We start from the raw sequence: 11,609 nt of genomic DNA on the forward strand, positions 1-11,609 counted from the left end.
TAAAATGGTTTACATACACCTTATCCAAACTCCTGCCTAATGTAACTTTTTGATGTTTACATCATTTACTGTTTATTAATAGAGTCTTAGCCAGAGGCCACTGTACATAATACAACATTTTAAATCAACACAACTCCAAAAAACAGATAAAAATTTAAAAAACAAAAATTAAAAATGCAAGAATAACCCTTTCCTAGAATCAGTTACAACTTTAAAATCACCATTCCAATATGATATATGACAATAAGATAAAATACTAGGAGTACATTATTTCATTTAGGTCAAATTTAGCCAGTCTTTCACATACTTTTTTTCTTATTTTTATGACTAACCAGGCAAATAGAGTGACAATCTGTATTACTGAAATATTCAGTACTCAGCAAGTATTCTAATTTCTAAGCTAATGTGGTAAAAGGCATCTGGATTGGGAATGGGGAGAACCACTTATTTCTTGGGTGACAATACAAATTACAAGACTCCTCGTGCCAATATACCTCCCTTCCAAATAGGTGGCCTGCATAGTTTGGAAAAGGAGACCTATAAAGGCCCTCCTTAACATATTGTTCAAAATAGCCAAATATATCTTATAACTATGGATATTCTTTAGGTGAGAAAACCAAGGAGACATAGTTGTTGTATGAACAACTGCCACATCCAGTTGTTTGAGGATATCTTCTGCTTTGAGCTTCACTAACATTTCCACACTTTTCCCTACAGTCCCAACCAAGTCAAGTTCTGAAAAGCCCAAAGAATGGCAGGAACAGTGAATTTGCAAAAGCCAAAGGAACTTTAGGGAATGTATCTTGTTAATTTGTTCCTCTAGACATAACCTTGGAAGGAGTGTCCATTCATATGCTGAATATGGAGCCTAGAATTAATATAGAGGAGATGAAATTTCACATTCCCTGACCTCTGCCCCAAATAAAGCAGCAGGAGTGTAATTTGGGGGGCCAACGTTGTCCTTAAACATTGTTTTTCACAGCCTCTAATTTACTATGATTCTTCCAGCCCAAAGTTTCACACTGTAGCGGGCCGGTGTGGCTCCCCTCCTCCCCGGAGAGGGTTGAGCCCCGGACACAGGAAGGGGCGGGGCTAGCTACATGGTGAGCCCCCTCCTCAGAGGGTCAGGGAGCCCCGAAGAATAAAAGCCGGCTTCCTAGCTCAGTCAGCGCCAGCCACCGAGAGAGAGACCTGCCTGAGGGAGAGCCCCCGGCGGAACCCCGGAGCCCCCGAGGACTGCCTGAACTGGACGGAGAGCACCTCCTGGGAAGACTGAAGAGCTCCCCGCGCCACCCGCGCCACGAGCCGGCAGGAGCGTGGGAGCGCCTGTCGCTGTTACCCTGTCCCCCTTTTACCCCCTTTCCCCCTCCCCTTTGGCCGGGACCTCCCAGCCCACCACCAGAGGCCCCCAGCCCGGGGCGGGCAGGACCACCCAGGGACCGCGGACAGGGATACGCCGGGGGGGGGGGGGGCAGAGGGGGATAGTGGAAGGGCAGGAGGGCAGCTGACCAGCTGACCAGCCTGACAGACTGAACCCCCATGCCAGATCCCGGCGGTCAGATCCCCACTGACCGTGCCACGGGGCCCCGGCGGACCCGGGCCGGGGTGGTGGAGTGGTGGTCCCCCCCTCCCCCCCCACCCCTGCCCAGCCCCTACTGGCTCCCTCTGCTCTCCTGGCCAAGAGGCCTGAGCCCCTGCTGTGGCCCTACTACTGTGCCTGCTACAAGCTGCTAGGCCTGGCAGCCCTGCCTGCCCCTGTCTGTGCCCTGGCTCAGCCTGCCACAAGAGGCCTGCTGCCTGTTGCCCTGTTTGCCTCAAGAGGCCTGAGCCTGCAAGAGGCCCCCCCACAAGGCCTGCTGCTGGCTGTGCTGCCTGCTCCAGCTCCTGCCCCTGCCCTGTTGCCTACTGGCTCAGCCTGCCCTAAGAGCCTGTTCCCTGCCCAGCCCCATCCAGCCCCCCTGGGCTGATGCCAGGCCTGGGCCTTTGCCAGAGCCTGGGCCCTGACAGCTGCTATAGCTCAGCTGACTGCTCTGCCTGACAGCCTACCTCTGCTACCTGACTCTCAGGAAGAAGCACCCCAGAGCCTCCTCAGACAGAGGGTGGCTCCCCTCCTCCCCTCCTCCCCCCCCCCCCGGACCCCCCTGACCCCGGCCTCACCTGACCCCGACCCCTTAGATCCCTTGCCCCCCCTGCTCTGACCGGGAGAGCGGTGAGGACCTGAGAAGGGAGACCTGGGAGAGAAGATGGAGATGCTGCAACAGGCAGCTCTGGCCCAGAGCGCAGCAAGGCAGCAGCCCAGCTGCTGCAGCAGCAGCAGCAGCGGGGCAGCGCCCAGCAGCAGCAGCAGCAGCGCAGCCCAGCGCGCAGGCAGCAGCACAGCTAGCAGCAGCAGCAACAGCAAGCAGCAGCAGCACAGCTGCAGCAGCAGCAGCTGGGCCAGCGCCCGCCTGAGCCCCAGCCGCCCGCTGAGCCCCCCCGCCCCCTGCGCGAATGGGCCAGGGCGGGCCGCGGGCCGGGCCTGCGACCCGAGCCCTTCCTGACAGAGATGGGCCGGTGGCCTGTGGAGGAGCCTTCTTGCCACGTGGCGGAGGCGGGCGGGGGCCCCAGTGGGCCACGGCGGCCCCCAAGCACGGCTACCACGGCCCGGGGCCTACCGGGGCTGGCGACGACGACCCTGCCGACTGGCACCGCGCGTGAAGCGTACAGGCTGCGCGCTAGCGAGACATTAGCCCGAGGACGTTAGGCGGCGGGCAGGCCCGGGCTGCCCGGGCCCCGGCCCCCGTCCCCGATGAAGGCCCAGACCCTGGTGAGGCCCCAGGGGCCAGAGCAGCCAGGGAGGGGCCAGCAGAGAGGAGAGGACAGCAGGGGGTGGCCGAGCAGTGGTGTTCACCACCGCCCGGCCCACCAGGCCGGCCCGACCTCGCCACCGCGACCGGCGACCTTAGCGGGCCTGGCGCGCTCACGACGCTGAAGCTGCTGCTGAAGCCTCGATAGGGCCCACCCCTCGGCACCTACCCGAACCCCGGCCCCCAACATGCCCCCAGGGTCGACCATGCCCCCACCCCAGACCACACGGGACACGGGAGGACCCCCCGCCCTCAGCGGGCTGGGAAGCAGCCTCCCCTCTGCCTTCCCCCCGGCCACGGGCGCCCCCAGGAGCGCGGCCCCCCGGTTGTACCTCTCCCGCCCTCCCCACCCCTGAGGGACCTCTGGCGGAGTGGATCGATGTAGCACAGCACTGTCAAGATGGTGTGGCGGATGGATTGCAGTTTATTCGGGCAGGTTTACGCAGGGCAGGCGAGGCAGGTTTACGAGACCGGCCGGGGGCCGGTCCCGGAAGAGGACCACACACCACGTGGGCGTGCGTGATGGGACACCAGCCCACCCAGGGTCTGCCCGACTCAGGGACCACCGGCCGACGCCGTCTGGCCACCGACACAACTCCGCCCCCCCCCGACGATACCCCCCGAGTGGCATCCAGGGACCAACCCGGACGGGACCCAGCTGGCACCCCGGCCCGCCTGGAGGCATTACCCGCGGGGCCTGGGCCCGGCGGCCGCCATGGCCCCGGCTGGCCCGGGAAACTGGCATCCTCCGGGCGACGCCCTCCTTCGCTGAACGCCCGGAGGACGCTCTGCCTGAGAGAGAGTGAGGGGAGGGAGAGACTGAGGAGAGGAGGGAGGGGAGACCCAAAGAACACCAGCCCCGCGCGGCCAGCTCCCGAAGACCCCACAGCCACGGACGCCGCCCCGGACCCAAACTTCGCAACGGACCGACGGCCGAGCCCCTGACTCGCCACGCGCCGCGTGTCACGGGTGCACACTCCGGCCCGGACGGCCTCGCCATTTCGAGTCGACCGCCGCACATCGCCGCCCCGCGCCGACCCGGGAACCTGGCGCGCGAATGGGCGTACCGCTGTGGCATCGCGGGATGCATGCAGCCTGCGGCCAGTTGGGCTCCTGGCCGGCATGCTGTCCTGGCTGGGGGGCTGCCGTGACCCAAGCCCTTTTGGTCCCAATATTTTGCCGGTTGCTATCCATGCAATCCCTGCCCGAGCTGCCCCTGGCACTCGCCTTGCCCCCGATCCGCACCCCTTTGCAGCCCCCCCCCCCCGCCATGACCTCGCCATGGACCCCGCCCGGCGGTCGCCATGGACCCGCGCTTCCCGCGCGTCCGCTTCCCCGGGCTTCCCGCGCCTCTCGCCGCCCTGCCGCCGCTTCCCGACCCCCGCCCCGAGCGCCCGACCCAATTTGATCCCGTATTTTCCCGGGCTGGATTTGATGAGGATATTTTCCTGGGGACAAACAGCTAACATCCTGGGCTGCTACAGCTGCCTGAACTAGGGGCCCTTGGGGTGCAACAGCCCGCAGACAAGGTGCCACCCACGAACTGGCAGGTTGGTAGGACACACAGACTGGGGGGTTAGAGCGCTAATTACCCATGACCATCAGTCCAAGGACATGGCACTGGGACCAGTTCTCCCACTTCTGCTTCTGGACCAGTTGGGAGGTTTCCAAGCATCCGGCCATCCCCTGTCAACTATGCCTAGCGGGCTCCCTTTGTTTTGTTTTGTGTGGGAAGGAGGCCCCACGGACTTTTTGCCCCAGGAGCCCGAGGGGGGGAGGAGTCACCACCCCCGGCCAGGTACAGCCCCCAGGCCAAGAGGAGACAGAACCGTTAGTACCCAGCCTTTTGCCAGACCGTTAGACTGCGCCCAGGCCCCAGCCTGACCGCAAAGACTGTGCTTACCAGCCAGCCTGACAGCCTTCCTTTCCCTCTCTGGCTCAGACTGAGACTGTCTCCTCCTGAGACCAGCGGAGCCACACCATCTAGTATTTGGCTGTAGACATTAGCTCTGAAAACTCTCAGAGTTGGGATTATAAGATTGCACCCATGGACCCAAGTGAAATGCAGCACTGCTTGAATAGAATTTAGCTTCCTTTTTTTTAACCTCCTCTACATGTTTATCCCATTAGCCATTTTATGTAAAACAAATGCCCAAATAGGGGAAAAACCTGACCCATTCTACATAATAGCCATCAGTTATCTGTCTATGCAGGCTTGGTCAGCAGCCAAAAACAATTACTTCAATTTTCTGGTAGTTTATAGTTGGGTGCACCTGCTGGCAAGAGGAGCTGAAGTCCTTTAATATATACTTCAAGCCTATAGGCATTTGAGACAAAAACTATGTCATCTGCATAAAGGGCAGACACAAATCAGTTCCTAATTTTGGGAGGGAACTACTGCACCTCTTCTAAAGCCACCACCTCATTAATATAAAAATTAAAAAGGAAAGGGTCCAATAACCAGCCCTGACAGACCACCTTTTGTGATGAATGTAGAGTCAGTTACCTCACCTTGCTGCCTTACCCTAACCTTGGTCACTGTTTGGCTCTGAAGGGTTCTCATGAGGCAAGTAGCCCCCACAAGTTTTTCCCAGAGATGACCTCTGTCAACAGAACCAAAAGCCAATTTCAGGTTGACAAAGAAATTTGTCACTTGAGGAAATATATATATTAATCAAATGAGAGGACAAAGTAGATATCAATGGTAGAACAGCCATTCCAGAAACTGGCTTACTCCTTGGCAAATAAATTACAATTCTCTGCCCAATCCTCTAATCTCCCCAGGAGGGATCTCCTCCTCGAGCAACATCTCTCAGGTTCACTCACATCCCACATCTAGATCCTTGGCATCATTCACTACTTTTTGCAACTGCCTCTCCAGCCACAGTGTACACTAACCTGGTCCTGCCACTCGTCATTAGATCTGCCTCAGCTTTACTGCAGGTCAGCTCAGGCCAGTCTCTGCAACACAAGGTGCAGCCTATCAGGTCACTCACCAAAGTAGCCACATTCCTTTCTGTTTAGCTAGAAAGTAGGGAGTTACAACCTGCAGCACTTGGAAGCTAAAGGACAATAAACAAATAATTTTCTGAATCCTACTAAGCTTTTGGCACAACAATCTCTGTGGCAATGAGTTCCACAGGTAATTTTTAATTCATTTTTACATTTGTTGTTTTTCTATTTAATTGACTGGCTCCTTATTCTTGTGTTATGAGAGAGAGTAAATAGTAAAGGAGCATCCATTCTATCTTCATTACTTTGTATGCCTCCCCTCCAGGCACTTTTCAGGCTGGCAATGCTCAGGGACATGGGAAAGCTGGGTTTGAGTTGGCAAGGTGAATATGGTCCAGAAGGACAGGTCCAACTGCCTTAATGAACGCCTCCCCCAGTGCACATAACTATTAGATTTCTTAATCTAAACCTGCCTCTCTGAATCACCTGCATCTGTTCTGTAGTGCTGTTCATTTCAGGGCAATTCAAAGGTACTGGCATACCTGAGAGGTGACTGCTGGCACTTAGCCTAGTGTGAAAAGAACTTAAAATCAAGTGCCAAGAGGCCACTTGGCACACATAGGCCTATCTGTAGTCAAATTAAAAACCAGAGACAGACAGGTTTGGAGAGACAGAGCCAACAAGAGCATTATGAGAACAGGCTGGATGCAGCTAGCATTCCAAGAAACCAGAACAATTCTCTCTCAATCTTTGCATCATATTGGTATACCTTGTTATACACAGAGCAGAAAAGAAATAGGAAAAAATCCAGAACCTAATGTCATGCAATTGAAATTAAGGTCCTGACAAATTCTGGAAACAGATTAGATAGGTGTACGAATTAAACCAGATCAAAAGTATAAAGAATCATATTTCAACACACAAAAAAAATGAAAAACAGGCTAAATTTTTTTTAAAAAAAATCAGATTATAAAGACGTATTCAGTCATTTAAAAATGCACATACATTATTAAAAATGCTTTAAAAGGCATTTTATGTCCCAGTTGTGCAGGCTGCTGGAATACAAGTGCCCATGCAAAGCAACTTGCAAGATTAGGCCCTTAGGTTCCAAAACAGTGTTATGATGTTCCTGTACATGCACTTTTACTGCAGTGCTAACAACAATCACCACTTTACTAAATAAAGTGGATAAAAGATTTAGAATATCTGCCAATGTTCTGAACAAAGAAATAACTAAATAAAATAAAAATCCCAAAACAGGTGATACTAAGACAAGTGTTTAAGGCAGGGATCAGCAACCTTTGGCATGCGGCTCGCCAGGGTAAGCACCCTGACGGGCCAGGCCAGTTTGTTTACCTGCCGCATCTGCAGGTTCGCCCACTCGCAGCTCCCAGTGGCTGCAGTTCGCCACTCCAGGGCAATGGGGGCAGTGGGAAGCGGCAGCCAGCACATCCCTCAACCCGCGCTGCTTCCCACAGCCCCCATTGGCCTGGGACAGCAAACCGCAGCCAGCGGGAGCCACGATCGGCCAAACCTGCGGACGCGGCAGTTAAACAAACCGGCCCGGCCCACCAGGGTGCTTACCCTGGCGAGCCACGTGCCAAAGGTTGCCGATTCCTGGTTTAAGGAATGGATCCTCCCTTAAACTGGTAATAACTGTGGTTCAACTCTTACTCACCTAAACCTCTGCAAACCCACTGTCATCAGATCAAGCCTTCAGTGACACCTGCACAATCCCTATTAATCATCAATGGGTTCTCACAGGTATCACTGAGAGCATATGCTGAAAACAAAGGGGCTGCATATATATAGCTGAGAACAAAATTTAACTTTCAAAACCTTTTCGCCTGGCGATAATGTGAGAGAGAGAAAGAATTAAGCTTGATGCAGGGCTTGTCACAGGATTACATTAATGCAAACTAGGAACCTTTTAGTTTGCATCTGCAGTGTCCACACTGGGGAGTTACAGCCCAGCACTTTGGTGTGCATTGCTATTCACATCAACGTATTGTGTCTGCACTGTGGGGTAGTGTAGACATAGCCTTAGGCCTTGTCTACACTGAACGGAAAAGTCGATCTAAGCTACAAAATTTGAGTTATGTGAATAGCGTAACTCAAGTCGACGTAGCTTAGATCTACTTACCGTGGGGTCCACACTACGCGATGTTGACGGGAGACGCTCTCCTGTTGACTCTCCTTACTCTTCTCAAACTGATGGAGTACAGGAGTTGACAGGCAAGCAATCTGCGGTTCAGGGGGCTCTGTACTGTCACCCATCCCCAGTGCAAAGCCTCACTTTCCTCTTAGTTTTAGTTTTGCAGCCAGAAGGATAAAGGAAGCACAGCGCACAGCTACGTTTCCATCAGCTCTCTCCGCATCTGTCCATCTAAATGAGAGACATAATGACCATGGAATCGCTTGATATCATGTTTAGAGACTCACTTTTCAGGGTAGAGTTTAAAATTAAGTAAAACATAGTGGGAAATTTTTCAAAAGCAACACAGGCACTTAGAAGACTTGATTTCATTGAAAGGCTATAGGATTTAGGCATAGGCTCCCAAGACACTTAGCAGTGTTTAAAAATGTTACCCAGTAACTGACCTTTGTGACGAAAGTATTTTTCTTAAAAAAATAAAACAAGCAAAACCACCACACAGATTTAGGCGAAAGACTTTCCTTTAAATATTCACACCCTTGACAAGTTTGATATAACCTTCACTGTTGAGATAGGGAGCTCACCAAACATCAACAGTCTTTCTGGTGGGATGATGTGGCCAAGAGGAGGATTATATAAGAGAATTGCCTGGAGCATCCCAAGTTTTGACTCACAAAGGGCTAGATTCTAATACTATCTTACTCCATGAGTAGCCCCACTGAAACCAGTATAACTATTTGGTAGTAATAAAGATGTCAGAATCTGACCTACCATGAACTCTTTCATCTTCTTCTTAGTCCCAATGTACTCTTTGACCTGTCCCCTTTTCAGTGGTGCAAGGGTCAGTAGGTGTATGGATAAGTGTGCTGTTCCAAAAATGACTCTGGAGAGGGGATCGCGGAGCCAGATCCTGAGCTGATTTAATTCAGTGTAGCTCCATGATGCGATTACAGGGCTTGTTACACCTCTGTCCCCTTTCTGCTCTCTCCAAGTGCACCCCTAAGGGTGCACCCCTCATGCCTTTACGTATTCCAGGGCAGAATTTCATAAGTCTCTCCCTCTTACGCTTGTGACCTGGCTATAATGCCCTGTGTAACCACTATTCTCAACCTGCAGGCTTGACTGAGTTCAGGCAGTTGCAGTTCTTCCCTTCATGAACCTGTGACTTGTGGTATGCACTAATGATCAGACAGCCTCTTAAAACAAAAGTATTTATTTTAGCAATATGAAAAACTTTTACAGAAAAAGGATTTTAAAACAATAAACAGTCTATACCTATATCTTCCTTACCTAAAGCTCCTACCATCCTTTGATGGTGACCCCAGGCAGGCCTAGCTTCTTCAAACACTGCAGTGGGTTCTGGTGTCTGTCTGGTTCCCCTCTTGAGCGAGGGTCCTTTTAATCCTGCCATAGTGCTTTTGTTCCTGTGTTCACAGGCCTTTTTCTTATCCTGGTCTAGACTGGCTGGAGACAGAGGCAAAAAAACATCAAAGCTAATAGCTCTGGCACTGTCCCTTAACTTTTAAGTGCTCACTGAGAGATGGCTTATCTTGAGTCATTCTTTGCCTGTGTTGCCTGTTTTTCCAGATTCACTCCTGTTGAGTTAAATCAATATAGCTGTTCAGAAAATACCCAATAACCAGGCCAACATACAGTTGTGTTGGGGTATAAAAGTCTCATAGTGGGCAGGACGGGGCTGCTGATGGCCTGTGGGCCCAATCAACCCCGTTCCGCTACACCAGTGGTAGGTGTCAGGTGCAGCAAAGAGAGGACTTAGGTCAGTGGAGGGCTGACCAGGAAGGAGTGCAGACCTCTGCTTTGACTTCTGTGAGAAAAGCCTGATTTTAGTCAGGAATAGGAGACAGCTTGTCACCTAGGAGACTCCCCCTGTAGATGGGCAGACGGAGAAGGGAGGATGACCATTTGTTTGAAGACAGGCTCTTGTAGAAAGGCATAAGCTGGGCCCCTCTGGTTTCTGCCCCTGCATCCCCTGCAAATCAATCAGGGATGCCTCAGGTTGATGCAAACACCAGTGCTCTTTATTTACAGCTGTGATAAATGAAGGGGGGAGCACTCCCTTTTAGGGACCCAGACAGTCAGTTAGTAGCTTAGTAGCTGTTCTCTACTTGCTTTACCTGTAAAGGGTTAAAAGTCACACTGTGATGCATAGGTAAAAGTGAGTGGGCACCTGGCCAAAAGCACCAATGGGAAGGCTAGAGCTTTTTAAAATTGAAACAAGACTCCCCTTTTGTCTGTCTGTTGCTCTCCCAGAGAGAGGGAACAGAGCAGCAATGCTGTAAGAAGCTTTGGGCCAGGTATGAAAAGTCATCAGAACACCCCTAGAAACTACTCATTAGAAACCCTAGATATATAATTAGATCAGGGAATTTCTAGGAAGACACAATTTAGTTTATCTTTTATTTCTTTATGGCTTGTGGACTCCTCTGTGCTAACCCAAAATGCTTTTGTTTTGCTTGTAAATTTTAAGCTGGACCTAAAAAATGTGTTTCTTGATGCTTAATCTTTGGAAGTGTTATTTTTTTAAATCTAGCAATAGCCTGAGTTTCCAGATGTATTTCCTTTCTTTTTGTTTTTAATAAAATTAAAGAACAGTATTCGATTTTTGTGTCCTACAAGGTTTGTGCATATATTGTTTAATTAGCTGATGGCAACAGCTGATTTCCTTTGTTTTTCTTCTCAGCTCTTCCCTGGAGGGTGTGTGTGAAAGGGCTTGAGGGTATCCCACAGGAAGGAATTCCCAAGTGCACCTTCCTGGGTCCTCAAAGGGGTTCTGCACTTGGGTGGTGGCAGCATCTACCCATCCAAGGTCAGAGAAAAGCTGTAACCTTGAGAGATTAATACAAGCCTAGAGTGGCCAGTATTTTTCAATCCTTGCAGGTCCCAACCTTCTGCACTCGAAATACCAGAGTGGGGAATCAGCCTTGACAACAGCTGTTTCCCACCACCACCACACAGTCTATGCACAGGTTTTTCACAACCACACTTTGCCCTCAGCAGACTAGAGTGCTCCATCACTCTCTGTGCCTGGTCTTTCTTTTCCCCTCCCCTTCTGCTTCCTTCCTGCCAGCCTTTATAGCCCCATCTGATTAGGCTGGCAGCTGTTCCTCATTGCCAGGCAGGCACAGGGCTCTTCAACCAGCACCAATCCATTCCTCTTGACTGGAGCTGGAGTGGCAGGGGGCTGATTAAGTCTTCCTTACTCAGCACCCTGCCACACACCTCCCCACTTAGATGACCGTTAGGGTTTTCCTTACCCATCCTTTTCTCTCTCTACCAGGAGGCTTACTCTAGGCCAAGTCTCTCGTCTCCCAGTAGGTGATCCCCAGGGTTGTCCTTGCAGGATTTGTTCATCCCCCACCTGTAGAAGAATACACCCTGGGTAGGGGGTGGACAGCCCCATAACTCTACTGCCATCCACAGATCTTCACACCAGTCTCACCTCTGGGTGTGTCCTCTTGGCTGCCCCTCCTTTCCCTCTGGCAGGGGATTGGGATCATTCCCTGCCTCCCCCAGGACACCTAGGGCCTTGGGTTCTCCTACCCTGTCCAGTGGGGTCCAGGGTTGCTTGCCTGGGGGCTCTATTTTGGGGCACTCCTTAGGCCCCTCCCCCCTTTGTCTTCCCTTTCCGGACTCTG

This window comes from Mauremys reevesii, linkage group 1 (genome assembly GCF_016161935.1).
Source record: "Mauremys reevesii isolate NIE-2019 linkage group 1, ASM1616193v1, whole genome shotgun sequence".
NCBI lineage: Eukaryota > Metazoa > Chordata > Testudines > Geoemydidae > Mauremys > Mauremys reevesii.